The sequence below is a fragment of the Lissotriton helveticus genome, chromosome 3_1 (assembly GCF_964261635.1).
Source record: "Lissotriton helveticus chromosome 3_1, aLisHel1.1, whole genome shotgun sequence".
In the NCBI taxonomy this organism is placed as follows: domain Eukaryota; kingdom Metazoa; phylum Chordata; class Amphibia; order Caudata; family Salamandridae; genus Lissotriton; species Lissotriton helveticus.
Genome location: NC_136061.1, coordinates 987,544,577 through 987,562,440, shown reverse-complemented (window position 1 = coordinate 987,562,440; position 17,864 = coordinate 987,544,577).

The window sequence follows — 17,864 nt, the reverse complement described above, 5'->3', positions numbered from 1 at the left end:
ACCACAGCATCACTCAGCACCACCACAGCATCACTCAGCACCACCACAGCATCACTCAGCACCACCACAGCATCACCCAGCATCACCACAGCATCACCCAGCACCACCACAGCATCACCCAGCAGCACCACCCCAGCATCACCCAGCACCACCCCAGCATCACTCAGCACCACCCCAGCATCACTCAGCACCACCCCACCATCACTCAGCACCACCCCAGCACCACTCAGCAGCACCACATTACCACTCAGCAGCAGCACCACTCAGCAGCACCACAGCACCACTCAGCAGCACCACATTACCACTCAGCAGCACCACATTACCACTCAGCAGCACCGCATTACCACTCAGCAGCACCACATTACCACTCAGCAGCACCACATTACCACCACAGCACCACTCGGCACCACCACAGCACCACTCGGCACCACCTCAGCACCACTCAGCACCACCACAGCACCACTCGGCACCACCAGAGCACCACTCGGCACCAGCTATGGCACTGTGCAGCAGGTGCAGTAACTCATGGCTCTGAGGTTCGAGGAGGATCAGGGTACTCCAAATTTGGTTGTTTCTTTTTAACTAACAAAGGAAGGATGTGGTTCCATTTTTGTTGCTTGCGTGATGACCCATGAACCCCTTGTGTTGCTGCTGGCCATCGGGGAACACGGTGTTAGAGAACCCACTTCACCTTATTTATGGGTGTCTTTTAATAGCCAACAACAACCTATGTTTGGGGGTTCGGAGGGGCTTCCTTGCATTAGTAATCATAGCGACTTGCTACGCCGATCCCCCCTTCCCAGCTCAGGTGCCTCTTTCCTTCCCCTCAAGAAGATTGCCAATAACAAGTGCCTCGCACCCAACAAAGTGCAGTTTGAGCCTGGGCATGCATGGTCCCGCTCTTGTGGGCATTCCTAACATTGCTATGCCCTTCTGTTTACACCAAGTAAGCAAGGGCACGCCTTGCAACACCTACTTCCTAGCCGAGCACAGAACAGATATCCCGAGCTCTTCTGGAAACACGTGACCCCGTGACCTCGGCCTCTATTCTGGGAAAAAGAACCTGTTCTGTGGGAAGGTGACAGGGTGGGTGAATTCTACCACTTGGTAATTCTGCAGTGCAAAGCGTGGTCAAGAACGTGCATACAAGTTATTTTTTTCAGTTGGAAGAGTCACAGATGAACAAGGCTCTGGATGCATAAAGGATTCATATTCAGGACTGGCTCTGTAACAAAGGCACATTCTTTTGTCTGCTCACTTTAAATAGAATCTCAACAAACGTACAATCACATAAAAACAGAGTGACATGAAAATGTAGTCTTTTTTTACCAACTCATCTGGGCAGAGAGTGCTGTTGCCTTTCCTCCTATTACGTAAAAGAAAGTTCAGTTGCACTAGATTCATTGCTTGCGCTCGGATTCTGGGAGGACAGTTGTGTGCAGTGTGAGAAGTTGGCCTGGTACATGCTGTCCACTCATTAAAGTGGGCACCCTGTACCAGTTCAAACAACCCTTATGGTGACTTAAGAGGTCAACGATAACCTAGAAAGCTACCCAAGTGTTAGCTGTGGAGAGCAGCCTTCAGGCTTAGTCTTGATGGAATGTTAAGCAGCTTGTTTGACCAGAATGCAACCTTATAGTATTGGTTAAATGAAAGGAGAACCAGACAGTAGTTATAAAAACATGTAGTTATTATTATAACACACTCTAAATACCTCACAGTATCTGCTACACACACATAAACACAATGTACACATACTGTAGTACAGAAACAATCGTAAGTAGCACTAATACACAGTGGGCTCCAGGGGGAGACCAAACCATATACTAGAATAGTGGTATAAGAACCTCGACTCGAGTCAAGACAGTGTCTAGAGGTTGTAGAATCGCTGGGACCCCAAGGAACCACTTAAGGTGAGTAAGGAGGGACCCCACGGAGGATGGGTGCAGTTTGAGAACACGACTGTGTGCTACGTACAATTCACTGGGAGAGTCGCTGTTGCAGTTTTAAAGTTTAATGACCCTTCCCAGTGGGTTAAGAGGAAGTCCCTTTGGATCATACGAGGTTAAAGAGCCACCCCACCTGTGGATAACCCAGTATCAGTGTTACCTATCCCAGTGAAGCTGGTGCATAGAGCAGTAGTGGTGTGGGAAACTGCCACTGATCTCAATGGAGGACTTCAAGGAAAGGCCACTGCGGGAAAGAAGAAAAGTGTCCGTTGGAATCCAGAGGGGGATTCTTGTAGAAAAGTACCTGAAAGCAGAAGTGACAGAGTCTGGGTCACTCAGGAGGGACCAGGTGCTCGGTAGACTAATGCCCACCGATGTCGGGTGCTTCAGGTGCATTGATGGAGGCCTTGACTCTACCGCTGCAGGGATCAGGAGATGTTGAGGACAACCAGGAACCATATACGAGCTGTCCAACGAAGGATGTTGAGTGCTGAGGGGTTGGTGTCCAGCGGGAGCACCAACAAGCCTTAGCAGCAGCAACCCACGAAGAAGGTCAAGGAAGGTTACGGTCTGGCCCAGCAAGGACCAGAGGACTCACAACAGAAGGGGAAGTCATGGCAGGCCTGGAGAAACCGGGGGACCCCAGGAAAAGCATTGTCGACCCTCAAGAGGACCCACAGGCCGGAGGCACAGGAGTAGCGAGGGGACCTCAAGCAGATTTGCAAAGCAACAGCTCACAGAGCACTCAGGGTGAGGAGGCCAAAGTTCTTTGGTGGAAATATGCTCAGAGGTGGGGGCTATTTGTAGCCCAATGCACTTCTTCAGGAAATGCCAACAAGCATATGCACTTGCAAAAGTACGCGGTGCACAGGGGTTCAGGTTATGCGGTCCCCATGAGGGATACTGGCCTCAGACTTGGTGAGAGGGCAGTTCAACCTCAAGGAACGTAGGAACCCACCGCCTGTGTTGCTGGAGCAAATACAGGGGAGTGACTCCTTCACCACAAGGGAGATAACTTCAGTTGTCCTTGATGCTCCACAGGTCCTGCACTTAGCCTGCATGGTGCACAGGCACAGACCATGCTTTGGACGGAGAGGGAGACTAAATTGGGCCCAGTCGAAGTCCAGAGTGTCCAGAGTGTCAAAGGTCAGTGGTTTCTAGTTCAGAATCTTGCCACATCGAATCTAAGCTCCTACAGCCAGGCAAGCCCTTTTGTACAGATTCAGCGGACCCTCCTAGGGGAGGGGAGGGACAGTGGGGAGGATACTCCCCCGCCCTTTGTCCAGTTTCGCACTAGAGCAGGAGCCAACGGCTCCCAGGACTGGCAAACGCACACACCCAGGCCTAATACACTAAATCCTGTTTCGGAGGTGGTCACACCTCCCTGTGACAGGATGCCCATTGTTCTGCCTTCCCCTGCTCGAGCTTGGCTCAGCAGCAGGAGGGAAGAAATGTGTCTATGGTGGCATCAATCCTTTTGGGCTGCCTGGGACTAGAAGGCTGGTACCGGGAACACCAGGGACCTCACAAAGCATGTTTCTGAGGGGTGGAATCAAACGTATGATTCCACAATGTTTGATACCAAACACAATAGGGTTACTTTCAGCTGCTTTAGAGTTGGTCATCACTTAGTCGCAGAATGCCACTCTATATGTCGTAAATGGCTGTAGCACTAACAACCTGGGAGAATGGACTCCGTAGGCTGAAGGGGTGTTCTGCTCATGCAGTGCCACACTCTCACTTAGAACCAAGCACCTTGCCTTCTGGTTTGTCAACCGCCTGCTAAAGGGGTGACTTATATGTTTTAAGAGTAGTGACCTTTAGATATAGTAAACCTATATCTTAAGTAAATGGTGCATGCACCAACTTACACAGGCTGCAATGGCAGGCCTGTAGATCCATTTTACATGGCCTCTCATCGGTGGCATAATACATGCTTCCGCCCATGGGAGGCCTCTGGGGTACTATGCCCTGGGTACATGGGTACCATATAGTAGGGACCAGCAAGGGTAACCCAGTATCCAATCTGGTGTGCACCCAAGTAAATGGCATAACATTGTAGGGAGAAAGCAGATAGACTGGGGTCCTGATTAACAGGATCCCAGTCAGACTAGTCGAAAACAGTGTAACATCAAGAAACAAGCATTTACAATGCAATGGTCTCGGCATTATTAAAGGGAGAGCTATTGGCATTGCTCATGACTTTTTTTTTAATCATAAATAAATGGCATTGTCATTTAGATTGCCAATAGCTTAATCGTTAAATAAATGGCATTGTCATTTACAATGCCAATAGCTTAATAGCTCGCAAATGTATGACCTATTGCATTTACACACACACAGAGCCACACATACAAAGCCACCCACACACACATACAGAGCCACCCACACAGAGCCCCCCCCACACACACAGAGCCCCACACACACACAGAGCCACACACACAGCCCCACACACACACAGAGCCACACACGCACAGAGCCCCACACACACACACCCAGAGCCCCCCACACACACACACACCCAGAGCCCCACACACACACACCCAGAGCCCCACCCACACACACACCCAGAGCCCCCTCCACACACACACCCAGAGCCCCACACACACACACACAGAGCCCCCCACACACACACACCCAGAGACACACACACACACCCAGAGCCCCCCACACACAGAGCCACACACACACACACAGAGACACACACACACACACAGCTCCACACACGCACAGAGCCACACACGCACAGAGCCACACACGCACAGAGCCACACACACGCACAGAGCCACACATACACACAGAGCCCCACACACACACAGAGCCCCACACACACACCCAGAGCCCCCCCACACACACACCCAGAGCCCCCACATGCACACACACCCAGAGCCCCCCACACACACACCCAGAGCCACCCCCACACACACCCAGAGCCCCCCCACACACACACACACACAGATCCGCCCCCACACACACACCCAGTGCCCCACACACCCAGAGCCCCACACACACTCACCCAGAGCCCCACACACACACAGAGCCCCACACACACACAGAGCCCCACACACACACACCCAGAGCCCCCCCCACACACACACCCAGAGCCCCCCCCACACACACACCCAGAGCCCCCCACACACACACCCAGAGCCCCCCACACACACAGAGCCCCCCACACACACAGAGCCCCCCACACACACAGAGCCCCCCACACACACAGAGCCACACACACAGAGCCACACACACAGAGCCACACACACAGAGAGCCACACACAAGAGAGCAAGCACAGCGAGGGGGTAGGGAAGCAAGCACAGCAAGGGGGCAGGGAAGCAAGCACAGCGAGGGGGCAGGGAAGCAAGATAGGTGCCCGGGCTCCTCACACACGGGCCATGTAAAACCCGCGGGCAGACGGGCCTGATATCGCACGCACCACGCCCCCCTTCACCAGGCCTCATTTACCAGGCGATGAGGGTTACGTGGGGAAGGGGACGCGGCGGCACCCCCTGCCCTTACCCCCGGCAAGAGAAGAGGCGGCATCCTTCATGTATAAACATACCTGCTTCGTCGGTTGTGGCGCCCAGGCAACAGAGGGCGGGTGTGGAGAGCAGCAGCAGCAGGGCCGGCAGCGCTGACCCCGGGAGGCGCATGGTAGCGGTGTGTGTCTGTCTGGGCAGGCAGGTCAGACAGTGAAGGAAGGTGGCAGTGACTCGGCTTCCCTGGCTTCCTGTCTGAGTTACACACTTAAAGCACACCTTAAAAACACTTATCCCAAAATGATGTCACTGTAAACACACAGCAGACCTATTGACTTTATCAATTAGATTCTAGTTAAATGCGTTCAAAAACACCAAATCCTCCCCCGCACACAAAATGCTGGTAAACATGCATATTTTCTTTTTTTCTTTTTAATGCAAGCGGGTGTGCTCTGAGACATACATAAATCACTGCCACCTTCTCCTGTGTGCGGAGTCAGGCGTTTTGATGCACAAAGACGCGGATTGCTCCGTGACCTTTATTGAATAATATAGCAACTCATTGCATGCAGCGGTGCTCTCCCTACCGGATCAGCACTGTCATTGTAAGCGCCCGGATCCCACCTCCCCTGCGCGCGCCGTGATGCTTGGGAGCTCACCAGATGCCAAGCACGACCCCCTGCAACGCCCCAGAGAGAGGTCCTGTTACCATGCCGTGGCTCCCACGTGTCCAGGGGTTACACTGCGCCTCTCTTTGAGTCGAGTGGGATGCTGGGGTGGTATAAGGTGCAGGCTTTGATTATCGTCCTGTACACTTCAGGACCTTTCTAGGACAGTGGTGCTGGAAGCAAGACGAGCTCTCCAATGCAAAGAAGAACTGTGGAGTCTGTGCCCCCTGTTGGGAAGTAAACCAAAGTCATGATTTGGGTGAAGTGGGGGGCACACATACCTCGGCCTGATGCTTCCACAACCAGCCCCTCGCCCCGCCTTACTAATGATTGATACGCCCTGGGTGAGGAAACCTGTGGGACCCACCCCGAAAACATTGCTGATTTTTTTTCTGCTCTTTTATTACATTACTGGTTGTAAATAGCATTTGCTGTGCCGGTGTAATATTGCATCCTTACTTGCACAGTCTCTCTGCAGCAGATGCTTTAACCCTCTGAGCTATCGTACTGGCGCCATCTTACTGCAGCTGCATGAGGCCTGCCCACTAAAAGCGACCACAGCCTAGAACATATGGCAACGAGGGGAATAATGTGGTAGATGTTATTAAAAGCGCAATCAGGAAAATAATTTCCAATTACAGTGCATCAGCCGCCCCATCTCACCCGAAATCCGGCCCAAATTATGTACATATTTATGTAGCGCTTTGATACATCAGGGCCTCTGATGACAGGCTCTGATAGATATAGGATTTGAGAGTGGAGCGTGTATAATTTTCTGGCCGTCATTAGGCCGCCAGCAGTGGCACGGCCTGCGCGCGCCGGGCGCGAGCGCATAACTTAGTGTGTAATGGTGGCATTAGCAAAAGAAAGTAGCCGGCCCGGCCAGAGGCTCATTACTACCTGACTGCTGCAGTAGTGTGGGAACATGCTGATGAGGCCCAAACAACCACGGCATTCTGCTGAGTGCAGAGTTACTGGAATGTGCGTGCTGTTTTTTTTCTTGTTATGTTGTTTTTTTTATCACAGTTGAGTGGAAATGCGATGCAGACGGCGGCGGGTATGATTCCTCGTGGAGTCACAGTGACACAGTATCGGCTGATAATCCCTTTCGGTGATTCAGGTTTTGACGGCGTATCTTCCCTGGCTTCCTGTCTGAGTCACTGAGACTCCGAGAGAACTGTGCAAACAGCACGCGGCTACGGGGGAGGGGCGGCTCGAGAACGACTCACGGCGGCAATCCGGGGTAGGCTCCCGGTGAATTAAATAAATGAAACCGGCAGACATAGCACACTGCAGTCTTCTGGCAGGCGGTGATGCAAGGGCGAGACGCGGTCGGGCAACAATGGCGGCTGCAAACATCTGAAGATTTAGGATTCGGGGCGTGTTTAGGCGTTCTGAGTGACGGGTGACGTCACAGGGCGAAAGAACGCCAAAAACACGCCCCCGAATCCGAAAGAGACGGAGCTTGTTTCGAGTGACGCCTCTCTCCTCCAATGGCTGGCCTCCGTTTAGGAAGCCAGCCAATGGAGGAGAGGCAGAGGAGAGAGGCGGGTTAAACTGCCCTACTGAAGATCATTAAATCTCTGACTTCCGGCTGGCAAGCCAGCCTTCGGTCCGAGACCTAAAAAAGTGGGGGTAACCATAAGAAGCAGATCCTACTTTCCTACATGCAGCTGCTACATGGCTAATTTGGATATGTGTGACTCTCAACCCTCTTGGTGATCATGACTCGTCAAAATGTGGGTGGTGGTTAGCTTGCCCGCTAGCAAAGACAAAACACGCCTCTGTCTGGCAAACATGCACAAGATCAAACGCTCTGAAGAAAACCGCCATAGGTTATCTTTACGTGCTGTGGTGCATTTTCCTTTTACTGCCAATTGGCAGTTACACTATGGATAATGAATTCTTTTTTATGACTAGCAAAGTTTGTCAATCTGAGGCACAAGTTAAACCATCATCATACGTAAGGGGCGTGCGCCGCTAAACTCTGCTCCTCCTTTGAATGGTGGAGTTTTTGCTTAACTCCGCACAAGTTGCAAAACTCTACGAACTCTGCTGGCGGAGCAGGGTTCACCACCCACCCCTAGTATCGATGGGGAGCCACTTGAAAATCTTGTGGAGAATGAAAAGGGTCAGGAAGCAGGCAGCTGAGACTATGTTGATCTGTCTTTTCATGGAGAGCTTACTGTCCAGGATGATGCCAAAGTTACAGGTGTGGTCGGTCTAAGTGGGTGAGGGTCCTAGTTCTGGGGGCCATCAGACATTGTTCCAAGGGGAGGTGTTGTTCACAAACATCAGCACTTCTGTCTTGTTTGTGTTGAGTTTTAGGCAGTTGTCTTTCATCCAGTGGGCGATGCTCGTCACGCACCTGTGGAAGTTGGTCAGCGTTGTTGAGGGGTCTTTTGATAATGAGAGGATGCACTAGGCATCATTGGAGTAGTACATGATGTTCAGTCCATGCGATCTGATGACGATGGAGTTGAACAGGGTAGGGTTATGGGACGAACCTTGAGGGATGCAGCAGATGGTGCTCTTGGGTTCCGAGGTAAATGGAGGAAAGCTGATTCTCTGGGTTTTTCTGGTGAGGAAGGTGGTGATCCACTTGAGGGCATCTCCTTGGATTCCAATTTGTCGAGCCTTTTGATCGGGGTGTGGTCTGATACTGTGTTGAACGCTGCTGAGAGGTCAAGGAGGATCAGGACTGCTGATTTTCCTCGGTCAAGGAGGGATCTGATGTCATCTGTGGCTGCAATCAGGGCGGTTTGGGTGCTATGGTTGGTGTGGAATTTGAAATGGAAAGTGTCCAGAAGACTGTTGTTCTCCAGGTCTTCTGTGAGCTTGCGGTTGATGGCCTTCTTCAGGACTATGGCGGGAAAGGGGAGCAGAGAGGGATGGGGTGGTACAAATGATTCTAAAAAAGGGGAGGAGCGGACAGATTTTTCTAAAGTGGGTGATAGTGCTGTAACCAAAAGGCAGGTTTGTGGAGTGCATTATTTCTTCCAGAGCATCAGAAATAATTTGGTTGCATAATGTCAGGCAGTCCACACCAATATTGGGGCAAGCCTTGGGGATTTACAAGCTGAGGTTAGCAGGGTTGGTAGTAATCTTATAATGAATGTGGTGCATATCAGCGAGCATATGTAAAATGTTTGCTTCGTAATTTTCAGTTAGTTGAGCAGATTCATAGGTATCAGTTGTTTGTGATCTTACCAAGTCAAAGACTTTCCTGAGTATAATTTTAGCTGTCTTGATTTGATCTTGGAGGAAGTGGCTTTGATTTGCAATGTAGCAGGTTGACATGGTTTTAGGTTTTTGCAAGGGTGGGCTTAGGGCGTTTTCCCATTTACATTGAAGATAATATAAGTATTTCTCTGAGAGTAGGTAAGATTTGAACAGTTTTAAGTTTGGCGTTTAGTCTTTCTGAGGACTGGGGAGCTAGTATATGCATGAATGTCGGGTTGAAAGAGTCGTAGTATGCAAGTAGTCGAGTAGTAGAAATACATTTTCCTGCGTTGCAGTTTACAGACAATAATGCAGTGAAAGCAAAGTTTAGAGCTTCCAGGTAGATGTTTTAGCTTTCTTTGCCCAGTCATATGCAGTGTTAATGTGGGTTTTCAGAGTGATTTTTGCAATTCAGCTGTATGCAATGCAGGAAGGCAAATCCTCCTCCCAAAATAAGGAATCGCAAAAATTGTGATTCCTTATTTTGTGCAAGCATTTAGAGAATAGCAATTTGCGATTCCCTAAATGCTATGCTAGTAGGCATCGCAAATTGCGATATTGTCTTAAGGAATCGCAAATTACCACCAACTTCAAGTTGGTGGTAATTTGCGATTTCCTTTAAAAAGCACTTTTTTGCTTCTTTTAAAGTGCCATGTGGCACACATACATGCCCTGTGCGCCACATGGGCACACATGCACATTTCAGGGGTGCAACAGGGTGTCCTTTTGGAACCCTTGCACCCTTGAAATTGCGCACGCAATTTGCAAGTACTTATTCGGTACTGGCAAATCGTGTGCGTAATTCCCATTCTTTCCTAGGGGCCTATAGGCCCATAGGAATGAATGGGAAGGTATTCCTTGATTGTGAATTGCAATTTGCAATTCGCAATTAAGGAATATTAAGGAATCGCAATTATTATTGCGATTCCTACATACATTCCATTTTGCGAGTAGCTGATTTGCAATTTGATCATGGTTAATTCAGCTTATGACTGGGGAGTAATCTGTGGCCAGTCCACCACATGAGCCCGGTTGCTATGACATTCTCCTCCATAGTGTTTTTAGTGACGATAGTATTTTACAAGCCGTTAGTGTGATCCTTATATTTGGTGGTCATTTCTCTGTTGGGGGTGTGTTTTGGACTGGCTAGGCTCGGCAATTTAGAAAACATGCCCTTTTGAAAGATAGGGATTAGTTGGCTGGTGTGAAAAGGAAGGTCCCTTGCTAGAGACCTATCTCTCATTGTGTTCTTTAAGATTTAATTATTCTAAATTCTTTGTTAGGTACATGAGTTGGGGAAAGAATTGAGAATAATCTCCAATTTTGGTCACAATAATTTTGATAGTGTTGATAAACACTACAGCTATGTTGCATACATTTTGCATTGTCTAATAAACCCATTAGTTTTAATCGGGTCTATAATAAAGAGTGATGTATGAATCTATTGACGGTTCAGTGGGATTGAGGCAACAGGAGAGGATTGGTCCTGTGAAGAGGACTTTAGAGAGTGGATTTGGAGAGAGTGAGTTTCTAAGGTCATACATTATGTAGTATAAATATCGATTTGAGAGTTCTGGTCTTAAAGTTTCATTGTAATGCTAGTAGTGTATCAAAAATATATGTGATTTTTCTATTAGACGCTCTTGTGGAAAGGGTTAGCTTTTATTGGGTTGTCTGGAGGGTTACAAAGTTGGGAACTGTCACCAGAACATTGTAAACAAAATATAATCTGAGATAAAGACTGTCTGCAAAATTGTCACCAAGCTGCGGTTAAAAACATAATATTTTCACCCAATGGGATGGTATTGTTGTAAATGTAATTCGGACAATGTTTCTGTCAGTCGATTTTCTTGCATATGATATTCTGACATACAAGTTCAATTGCTAATGGATATACTGAGGTAGTCAACTAGGTCATAAATGTAAAGTCATTGCTAAGTTGGGAATAGGCATGGTCATAATCAGACTTCCTACAGTGTCGGTGCCCTCTGTTTAATGACAGTGGGTCTGAGTCTTGGAAGGATTTTGTCATGTTCCTTGCGAGTAAGCCCTCATTTCATTGATAGAAGAGTTCTGGTGTGCTGTCTAAGTCTCAGGCAGGCAGAAGGACTCTGCCAGCTTCGGAGTCCTTATTTCAACGACAGTGGGGTTTTGACATGCCCAGTTGTACTGCCTGTCTTGCTTCCCTCATTTCCATGACAGTGGTGTTCTCAAATGCTTTCCAAGTTCTGCAGCCTGTGTCAGAACGCTCATTTTAATGGCAGTGACGTTCTTGCATGTTTCAATGGGCTTTCGCCTCAATCAATCGATCAGGGTTTTGTAAAGCACGCTACTCACCCATTAGAGTCTTAAGGTGCTGATAGGGTCCACTACTTGGGATCCCGACTGCTACTGGCATTGTCTCTAATAAACTCTTAACCCCATGGATACATGAGGGAGTCTCGACGGTGGGGGCACTGTTTACTGAGGGCATCCTGGACGACTGTGACAACTTCTTACGTACTCAAGGGGTTCTCTCGACGTTATTCCTCCTTCATGCTACACTAGTCCGCTATATTAAACAACACTGGGCTCATGATGGGTCCGAAACGCCTACTCATGCTTTAGTCCATGCGACGCACCTAATGGGTGAAGGGCGACATCTCATACGTTGGCTGAATAGGGGTATCAGGACTCACTCCAATCCACCCTTACTTTTACTTCGTACCCGATGGTCCCTAGACTTAGGCACAGAAATCACTAATAAAGACTGGGCTTCGATACTGGAATTCCCCAAAAAAGTGTCCCGAAATGCTTGTTTTAAATACATCCAATCCATGATTTTACATAGAGCCTATCTCACACCCCACTGTCTTAATACTATATACCCGAATGCTCAACTCTCCTAATCCTAGATGCCAGGAAACCGATGCAAACCTCATTCATATGCTGTGGGCATGTCCTTGCCTTCGTTTCTTCTGGCATGCTGTTGCATGTGCCATACGGCAGGTTACTAATACAACCAAAGTTGTCACCAGAAGCCTGCCTCCTGGGCCTCCACGGTCAGCCTAAGACACAGAAGGTCCAACTCAAGTTTGCAGACGCGACACTCTTTGCTAAGCGGGCAATTGCAATGAGGTGGAAGTCTGCCTCTCCCCCACGCCACAACACTGGCACACAGAACTGACACGATGGGGAATGGCCGAAAGTGCTATAATTCGACAGGAGGAATTCCGGGGGCTGCGTAAGACCCCCTTCTTCCTGGAATGGGATCAAATGTTGGAAACTTTCAAAGCCATGGGTTCCTTTACACCCCCACCGGCACCAATAGCTCAGACTCACCCAGCCACTCCTGCATCTCCCCTAAATGACTTGACTATATCCATCTAATCAACTGTCCGCTTTCTAATTTCCGTATGAATGTACATGAATATTTGCCCATCAAGGCTGCCAACAGATGTCTCTATGTACCACCATGTGCAACAGTATCAATATGCACATTGGGTGGCTCCACCGGAAATTGGATTATTATTAGGAATTTACTAACCAGTGACCGGGGGGAGGGGAGGAGTTGGTTATTCTTCTATTTAAATTTGTTCTCACTTTTTCCTTTTAGCATTAGAATTGTCGAGACAATATGCAGTGCGTTGTTATCTCTGCTTAGGCTACTTTTTTTATTACATGTTAATGATCTTTGACTCACGCTTATCCTACTTTGCTGTCATTACATATTGATCAGATGACTCACTCTTTTTACTTTCTGTAAAATCTCAGGTATATCTCATATGGACATGATATGTCATTTACTACAGCCTTTTTTGTAATGCACAGCACTTATTGATATTGACAGCCAACGTTTGTATGTTGTTTTATTTGAAAAATCAATAAAACTATGTTTCAAAAAAAGAAAAAAGGTGCGGAGGGGGTGAGGGGTGCAGCTCTGTTGGGGTCATCCGAAGAGCCAAGTCTTGAGGTCTTTCCTGAATTGGTTCAGTGTCGGGCTTCGCCGGAGGTGGAACTTGTTCAATGTCTTGGTTGCAAAGTAGGAGAAGGACCTTACTCTCACTCTGTTCCTGTAGAAATGTGGGACGGTGGCTAGGGAGAGGCCGGCTGATTGTAGGTTTCTCTTGGGTGCGTGGAATGAGAGTCGGTTTTTGACGTTGGATGTTGTGGAGGGCCTTGTATGTTTACATGAGCAGCTTGAAAGTTAGCCTTTTTTCTGCGGGGAGCAAGGGAGGTTGCAGAGGTGTCGGGTGATGTGGTTGTGCCTTGGGCTGTGGAGGATTAGTCTGGCTGCAGCTTTCTTGGTGGCTTGAAGATCGCGTAAGAGTTTCTTTATTGGTTCCGGCATAGAGGGCTTTGCAGTAGTCCAATCTGCTGGTGATGAGGGTGTGAATGACCGTTTTCCTGGAGTTGGCGGGTATCCATTTGAATGTTTTACGTGGTTGATCTGGCGTATTATTGTGAGCAATGAGTCCAGTATGATGCAGAGGTTGGGTGCATGGTCTGTCGGGGTGGGGGGTTTCCGAGGGCGGGGGCCACCAGGTGTCGACCCATGCTGAAGGGGTGGTGCGGAGGATGAGGACTTCTGTTTTCTCTGCGTTCAGTTCCAGGCAGCTGTTATTCATCCAGGTTGCGACGGCTTTCATCACTTCTTGGAAGTTGCGCCTGGTGATGTTGGGTTCCTTGGTGAAGGAGAGGTTGAGTTGGGTATCATCAGCGTAGGAGATGATATTGAGCCCATGGTCTCTGGCGATGGTTGCGAGGGGGCCATGTAAAAGTTGAAGAGGGTGGGGGCTGAGGGAAGATCCTTGGGGTACTCCGCGTCTGGTATCTGTTGATTCCGAGAGGAAGAGCAGGAGTCCTATTCTCTGCGTTTTGCCGGTGAGAAATGAGCGCATCCTGTCTAGGGCCTTTCCTTGGATGCCGGCGTCGTGGAGTCTGGTGGCTAGTGTGCAGTGAGAGACAGTGTCAAAGGCTGCTAAAAGGTCCAGGAGGATGAGGGCTGCTGTTCGGCCTTGGTCGAGGAGAGCGTGGATGGTGTCTGTGGCAGCGAGGAGGGCGTTCTCGTCGCTGTGATTGTTGTGGAATCCCGATTGGGAGGTGTCTAGGATGTTGTTGGCTTTGATGAAGTGTGCTATCAGGGTGTTGACAGCCTTCTCAATGACCTTGGCAGCAAAAGGAAGCAGTGAGATGGGTCTGAAATTCTTGAGGTCCGTCAGGTCTGCAGAGGGTTTTTTCAGGAGGCGGGTTGACTTCGGCATGCTTCTAGTCAGGGAAAGTGGCGGTTTCAAGGGTGCAATTGATTGTCTATCATAGCTCAGGTGCGATGGCTGTGGCGGCCTTCTGGAAGATGTGAGGTGGGCAGGAGTCTGTATGCTGTTCATAGTCTTTAAGGCATCTTCTGTTTTGAGAGGAGTACACATAAGTAGGGTCTGTTGGGTGGCGTCGCTGGAGGCAGGGTTGAGGGGGTGCAGAGGTCTTGGTCGTCCAAGTTATCGTAGAGCGTCTCGAGCTTGAGGTAAAAGAAGGAGCTGAGTCTGTTACAGAGGTCGTGAAAGGGAGGGGCATCCGTTGTTTTGCTGTTGGGTTTGACAAATTCCTGTATGATGGAGAAGAGTTCCTTGGTGTTGTGGGTGTTGGAGAGGATTTTGTCTAGGAGGAAATTCTTTTTGTGGTTTTTATGAGTTGGTGGTGTGCCGTGGTGGCAGTTTTGTAGGCGTTGCATGTTTTCCGGAGTTTTGCTGTTTCTCCATGTCTTTTCCAGCCGCTGGCAGGAGCACTTGGATTCTTGGAGAGCCGTGGTGAACCAGTTTACTTTCTTTTTGTGTAGTCTTGTGGTCTTCTGGATGGGGGCAAGTGTGTTGGTACAGTTGGCAATCCATCGGTGGAGGTTGCTTGCTGCGGTTTCGGCATCCTTCATAGTGGGGCTTGGGGTGCAGGTGAGGGCGGAGGTGTGGTCTTCCTCTGAGACTTTGTTCTAGAGTCTGCGTGGGGGGTGGCGTAGGTGGTTGTGAGTGGTGTGTTTTCTTAAAGAGAAATGGATGCAGTGGTGGTCCGTTCAGCGCTGTTCTGTGGTGTGGCTGAAGGAAATGCTGTTTCCTCCTGTGAAGATGAGGTCGAGTGTGTGTCCAGCAGTGTGGGTGGGGGTGTAGACAAGTTGCTTTGGTCCTATGTTGGTGAGGTTCTCTAGGAGTCCTTGTGGTTGTCCAGGTGGAAGTTGAGGTCTTTGAGTAGTATGTAGTTGGTGGAGGTGAGGGCGTGAGGGGCAATGAGGTCAGCAATGCTATTGGTGAATGGGGCACAGGGGCCGGGCGGTCTGTAGACAAGGGTTGCGCGGAGCGTTGTTTTGGGGTTGGTCTGGATCTGGAAGTGGATGTGCTCCATGGAGGGTGAGACGTTTTCCGAGTCGGTGGTTGTCATGCGGAGGGAGCTTTTGTGGATGATGGCGAGGCCCCCTCCTGGGCGGGGGGGGGTGGCAGTCTTTCCTCAGGATCTTGTATCTGCCGGGAATGGCGGTGCGATGTTGGGTCCAGAGCTGGCATTGGTCCAGATGTCTGTGAGGAAGGTGACGTCGGGCGTGTGTGTGTTGAGGAGGACCCAGATTTCTGTGGCTGTCAATGTAGTGAGCATACGTTGAGGAGGATACATTTCACTGGTTTGTGTGCACTGCGTCCAGCGGGCTGGGGGCTACTGCTGGGGTCCGGAGATGGGTGAAGGTGTGGCGGCAGTGTGGGCAGGAGATTGGGCTCTCTGTGTTGTTTGGTGTTGAGAGCTAGCAGTTGTAGTTGTATCGGGGGTTGAGAGTGTGGAGAGTGCTGGGGTAGTATTCGTGGGGGGTCGGGGACCAGGGTACCTCAAGCTGTTTGCAGTCTGGTCGTGGACGGGCGCAAATGGGCTTGCCTTTTGTGGCCGCTATTGAGTAAGGGCCGGGGGAGGGTGATCAGCTGGGAGGCAGGAGCGTCAGGCAAGGGGGGAGGGGACCTGGGGGCGGCAATGGCAGGGAGTGTGGGAAGAGGGAGCGAGGATGGCAAAAAAGAGGCAAACAGAAAAAGGGACAAAAACAAAATGAGGCTAAAGGAAAAGCAAACAGAGCAAAATGAAAAAAGGGGCAAAAGGGAAAGAGGCAAACAGCCGAAAAGGCGCAAAAGGAAAAGGCAAACAGAGAAAAAGGGGGAAAAGGAAAAGAGGCAAACGGAGAAAAAGGGGCAAAAGGGGAAATAAAGAGGGAAAGAGGGCACATAACAGAGCGGAATATCAGAAAGGTAGGATGCTCTTCCACTAGACCACCAGGGATGAGGCGCAGGCAGGAGCCTGCCGGTGGAGGAGGGCCTTGAACACCTACCAGAGAGGAGCTCGGGCTAGAGCTAAAGGGCAGACTCTTAACGGTGGTGCTGCGTGGGGGAGAGCAGTGACTCTGAACAGGAGGTCTGGGGTTTTGCTCTTCTTGCCACGCAGTGGCCGCAATTAAGTGAGGTCGGGGGGGGGGCGATCAGCTGGGAGGTGGTAAAATACCCTGGGGGTGGCCGTGGGGGCAGCAGTGGCGGGGAGTGCAGTAAGAGGGAGCGAGGATGGCAAACGAGGAAGAGAGGCAAACAGTGAAAAAGGGGCAAAGAGAAAAAGAGGCAAAAGGAAAAGGCAAACAGAGCAAACAGAAAAAATGGGCAAAAGGAAAAGAGGCAAGCAGCAGAAAAGGGGCAAAGGAAAAAGAGGCAAAAGTAAAAAGGCAAACAGAGAAAAATGGGCAAAAGAAAAAGAGGCAAACAGGGGAAAAAGGGCAAAAAGAAAATAGGCTGGAGGAAAAGAGGCAAACAGAGAAAAGGGGGCAAAGAGAAATAAAGAGGCAAAGAGGGCACAGAACAGAGTGGAATAGCAAAAGAGTAGGATGCTCTTCCACTAGACCACTAGGGATGAGACGCAGCCAGGAGCCTGAGGGTGGAGGAGGGGCTTGAACACCTACCAGAGAGGAGCTAGGGATGGAGCTTAAGGGCAGGCCCTTAACGGTGGAGCTGCGCGGGAGAGAGCCATGATGCTGACCAGTGGCTTGGGTGCACTAAGACTCAGCATAGGTATATCCTCGCCTACACTTCAGCCATAAGTTTCAGGAAATTCGATATGTGTTTCACATTACTCCAAGGGGAAGGTCCACAAGTGGCCTCTGCTTTAAAGAGAGCAGCTTCTTGGCCAGCTCCTGGTGTCCGTGGTGCAAGTTTCACGATACAGAGTTCTGGTCTGTTCAGTGGTGTAATGAACAAACATTGGCAAAGCCAATAGGTCCAGCCTGTGCAAGAGCTATTGGCTTTGCCAAAATATTTCAGCCATGTTGTACATCCGCCTGGCTGCTGTTCAGCATGGCTAAAAGTTAAAGGGGTAAAGCAGAGTGGAGTCGACTGATATAAAGTGAAGTAGAGTGGAGTGGTATGGAGTGGCGTAAATCGTCGTAGAGTGACAGAGTATTGTGTAGTGGTCTAAAGTGGTGTAGAGTAGAGTTGAGTGGTGTGGACTGGAGTGCCATGGAGTGGCATAGAGTGGAGTAGTGTAGAGTGTTGTGCAGTGTCATGGAGTAGCAGAG